The sequence below is a fragment of the Homalodisca vitripennis genome, chromosome 1 (assembly GCF_021130785.1).
Source record: "Homalodisca vitripennis isolate AUS2020 chromosome 1, UT_GWSS_2.1, whole genome shotgun sequence".
NCBI classification, from domain to species: Eukaryota; Metazoa; Arthropoda; class Insecta; order Hemiptera; family Cicadellidae; genus Homalodisca; species Homalodisca vitripennis.
Genome location: NC_060207.1, coordinates 14600162 through 14605547, shown reverse-complemented (window position 1 = coordinate 14605547; position 5386 = coordinate 14600162). Strand labels below are relative to the sequence as shown.

Below are 5386 nucleotides of genomic sequence, written 5' to 3'. Positions count from 1 at the left end.
CATCTTGTGTGTGGTTGTTTGTACATCTTGACGTTCTACTCGAATGTTAACTGTCGTTAGTGATGTGTTGATTAACTGTCTAACTGGAAAAGATCAAATTACAGGCGTAGGTAACCTGTATATAAATTTATGATATAAGGAACAAACACTTTTACGTGTGAAAAAAGTCGGTAAAATATTAACAGTGCTGTTAAATTGAACTGTATCCTACACATAAAGTAGCTTCGGTGCGAAAGGATAATTCATTGTGAATGTTATAATAATAATAATGTATTTATTGCAGTAAAAGAATTGACAAAATTTTATTGCAAACTTTATTTCATGATATTGATTAAAAGAGTTAATAACTAAACGTATCTTAATTTAGTAATGGCACAGACAATTTCACACACTTATATTTGAACCTAAAATATATTTGTATTTTGCATGTATCGGTTATCAAAAAAGAAGAAATAAAATAATAATAAAATGCCAATTTCCATCTCAGCGGCCCATTGTAAACTCATCAACAGAGTAAAATGCCTTTGACAACAAAAAGTGTCTTACTCGAGATTTGAATTGTTTGGGTTCATTGATTCGATTGAGATCTCCAGGGAGCTTATTGATGATCTCCACTCCAAATTGTCTCGAGAAAGCAAGTGTTCGAACATAATCGTTCTATGCTGTTCATTTCAGAAGTTCTCTCTGCCTCTGGTCTCGTACTGGAGGACGTCCTTGCCCTGAACCAGTTCAAAGTACAGGGTGACATCGAAAATATAGAGGTTGGGTAAGGTCAAAAATAAAAATTCCCCGAAGGCAATTTCACACGACTCTCTGAGTTCTGATTTCCAAATTATTATTATAGTTTTCCTTTGTGTTCTAAATACTCTATCGAATTTTTATTCAGTATGTTGACTTCAGCTTCATTTCAGCTTTCGCTTCGTGCAGACCTAACGCTGTATCAGACCTAACTATTGGAATCTGGAGCCTACGTAAGTCTGAAGAGATCCAAGAAAAGACGGCAACAAAGAAAACCTAGACGAACATCGTTTCGACATCAGAGTCACCCAGGACTACAAATATAGTTTAATCTAGGTGAAGAGATAATCTCATTGTCTCATCTGGTGCACAACTGAGTGCTCTACAATGTTGTAGATATGATTGGATGTATTAAGCATTAGCATTAAACTGAATTACATAAAACAAATAAACTGTAATTGTAAGAAAGTTTATGAGATTCAATATTTCAAATAGTTGAATCAGTATTATCACTATCCACTGTCTTCATGCAAAAAAAATATTGTAAAACTGTAAAATGACTTATCTCACTCCAAAATATATACTTTACTTTAAAATCTTTCTTAGCCCTTGTTACAACTAGTATTACTGTACTTTTTTTATTTTGTATTCTTCTTTATATTATACTGTAAAATATTTACATTACATATTGAAATAATTTTTAATAACATAAAACTAACAATAATGTCGTCTTCAGAGCAGCATTTCCGGAGCTACTACAAATAAACTATAAATAAACAAAAACTTTGCCAATGATTGATAAATTTACTGCAGCTAAAACAAATGATGAAAATACACGACGGTGATTCTGAAGGACAGAATAAACAAAGTACAAAAATGTACATAGACGAACAATGGAAACATCTACACAATTGAGTACTATGTAGCCAGAACAAAAAGATAATTGTATGCTGTATACTTTTGTAAAATTGAAAGTACGGGTACCACTGAGAATTATTATTCACAGCCTAATCGATAAGTAGATAATTTATAACAATTAAACAAACTCTGAGTAGTTACTTTTAATGAAGTTTTCAAACGTGAGTGTCAATAAGGCCAGTATAAAAGACTATATTTGATACATTTTTTAATCTATTGTAATGTGTTCTATTGTATTCTCTATTGCATTGCATTCTTATTGTATTGTATTATACAGGGTGTCAATTAAGTCTGGAACCTCTTTTTTAATTTTTAAACCATAATAGAAAGAAATACCAAAGTTCACACGTGCTTACTGGTGATAGTAACGCACACATCTGCCCAATTACCGACCGGATAATCCCTTTGGGGGACGGTCCACAAGGAGTCAGACAAAATTCTTAAATAGCAGGCAGCATAGGTCAAGTTTGATATCAAATTAAAGGTCTTACTTAGCAGAGTACAATGCCGCAAACCGGACTTCTAAAGGTGGATTCATTCAGTATTTATAGCTATTTGAATTTTAAAACAATTGAACAATGTAAATTACTAAGTATTACAAGTAAACACCAATTTTTAAGTACCTGTGATCAAAGTAAGTGTTCAAAATGTTCCCCTTGAACATGAAGTCTGGTTTGCGGCATTGTACTCTGCTAAGTAAGACCTTTAATTTGATACCAAACTTGACCTATGCTGCCTGCTATTTAAGAATTTTGTCTGACTCCTTGTGGACCGTCCCCCAAAGGGATTATCCGGTCGGTAATTGGGCAGATGTATGCGTTACTATCACCAGTAAGCATGTGTGAACTTTGGTATTTTTTTTATATTGTGGTTTAAAAATTAAAAAAGAGGTTCCAGACTTAATTTACACCCTGTATATATATATATATATATATATATATATATATATATATATATATATATATATATATATATTACACTGTATTGTACTTTGTATTGTATGTATTTACAAAACTAGCCGATTACAAACTTATGATAAAGCTTTAAATTATAATGAAGCAGAAGTAGGCCTGTAAAAGGATTGGCAGCCCATGCATATTCAGTAATTGTACATCGTCGCATTACAAATCAAGCGTAATGACGGTGAACCTAAAGTTAGTGAAAATTGTTGTTGTTTACGATTATCTTATAAGGATATTGTGGTTATTTTGTAATTTGGACTAGTCTGACTAGACTTACAAAAGAGTAGGAATATTTTGCCTGGTTTACTTTATTAAATGGGTACATTTTTTGTATGTCCCCTATTTATTAATTAAAGTCAAACAACTTAAATTTAAACTTAAAAGTAGGTGCAAAACTTAATTGGCACGATTATTGAAATAAAATTTTAATTGACCAATAGCTGTTTCTCGCAGTTACAACAAAACGCATCTTCTAATGTATGACCTCTGATATATGAATCTGACGTGTATTTTATTTTCTGTATTCCCAAAATGCTGATACTCTATACGGGTTTGACTTATTTGAAAATAAACTTACTCGAAAAACCAATTGAAAAAAATTATTTGTATTCATTCAAATTAAATTACTAACAATGCTGAGGATTCCCGTATTTCCAGTAAGATTCTGATGTTCTAAAGAAAGCCCGTAGAAAAATATATAAATTTCAATATAATACGTTACATACTTCTTACTCGAAATATATTTGGGGAACAAATTTCATTATTTTTGGGTAAAAACATTTTCTTGCTCCTGATGTTTAGAACATGTTACTGCTCATTTATGGTACTTACAAATATCAAAAAAGGTTTTTTATTGGAAATGTTTGGTTTTGCTCAGTATATGTTTGTGTCTAAGAAAATTTTAGAATTTCGTTACAAATTCAGTTACTCACTAATAATGTTATAATAGTTGATAACAGACATCTAACAAAAATACGTAGATGTTATAAGCTTCAAGAAAAATTAAAGAGAACTCTATTCCTAGCTTACTAAAAGAATCTTAAGACTAATTTACTAATATGGACCCATCTTGTGTATTTATTTCACACGACAAATGTTTTTAAATTCAAATTATTTTAAAGCTTTTTAACCGTATAGTTAGGACAATAATTCTAGATAGTTATTTTTTAATGTCAGGTTTACTTTTTGTTTTATGATAATTTACAGGCATTATGGCTTGTATAAGTTTGACTATAAGTTTAAGCTACTTTTTTTACCGATGTTCATTTATTAGTTTCACTTTTAGAACAAAGGTTCTAAAGCTTCAAAAACGAATTGTAGGTTTTTGATTGGCTTTCAACATTTTTAGAGTTAAATTACATTTTCTAAAAGTTGTTCTTTTTGTAAATAATACAATATGGCCAAAAAGGGTAAAAATAAAATAATTTTGTAAAATAAAATTATTTTTATTGGTCAAGTTGTTATTATAAATCTTACATAACCTATAATATTGTATTACATAGTTACAAAAAGTAATGTGACCCCGACGTGATTTGAACACGCAACCTTCTGATCTGGAGTCAGACGCGCTACCGTTGCGCCACGAGGTCGCTGAAGAATACTGCGGCTCTCATACCTGTTGATGGAGTTTCTTTTCCTTTTTGTAAATAAATACAGTAAAGTAATACATGCATATGCAATGCACTCTATTCATTGATAGTTTTATTAAATGTATCGTTACTAAGGTGTGCGGTATGTTGTCTGAAAAAAATATATAATTTCTCGATCAGTTTGGACTGATATTTTCAGGCAATTCTCTCATAATCTACAAAGGATTGGTGGCTTGGCATTGTGTGTGGTTCAACTATTTGGGCGGCCGTGAACTTTGATAATAACTGTTCAAGTACATTATTTCGCAATAACCACTAATTTGTACAACTCGAAATCCCATTGATCAGTATAATGTTTAATCATTTATTATAATTGATTTTTTAACTATAATTGATTATTACACATCATCTTTCATTGAATTATTAATTTTATTATCTTTGGCCAAGCTTGTTGTTACAGTTACATTTATAATAATCCTTGAATATGTTTAAATAACTAATAAGCTACTAAACCTAGCTGTAAGAGGAGTTTTTATTGGAGATAAAATAATTGTCGACTTTATGAAAAGTGTTACAATTTTCACTTAAGACATGTATTAATAAACCCTACCATTTAACAAATTATTCCGCTTTTTCTATTCCTGAAAAACAGAAACATGGAAGCGAGACATAAGTAAGACAAAACAATATGTTTTATTTTTTTCCGTTATCACATTGGTAACTTCAGGATGTTATGTTATTTAAATATATATGAAAAACATAAACTTATAATCTTATAAAATTATAAGAATCAATATATGGATTGTAATTTAACACCTGTGTAATGTAACCTGTTATACAAATAAGAATAAATACTACAGATTTTAACTAACTACAGAATGGCTTCAGTTGCTATTTTAAAACTCGTGCCGAATTTGATGGAAACTGTAAAAATAAAATATCATCCGCGAAAACAGAAATAGATTACATAAAGATAAATAATTTGTAAAAGTCCAGAAGACGAAAGCTATTTGCAGTGTATAAATAGTCAACCTACTTTTTATTGAAGAAGGTGGAGAAATGATCCCTGAGGGAGGAATCAACCACTAGCACAGGTTTTTGTGGAAGTCGAAACTTTAGGGCACCAAAAGGGTTAAAAATATGAAAGGATATTTTTTTCTGATAATATTTTTCTTAGCT

General features: G+C 30.5%; 1 non-coding gene across 1 annotated transcript; it reads right to left on the bottom strand.

Annotated features, from left to right (window-relative positions):
• Positions 1-4135: 4135 nt before the first annotated feature.
• Trnaw-cca lies at positions 4136-4207 on the bottom strand. Its single transcript has one exon. It is a non-coding gene; the product is annotated as a tRNA-Trp (tRNA).
• Positions 4208-5386: the final 1179 nt, after the last annotated feature.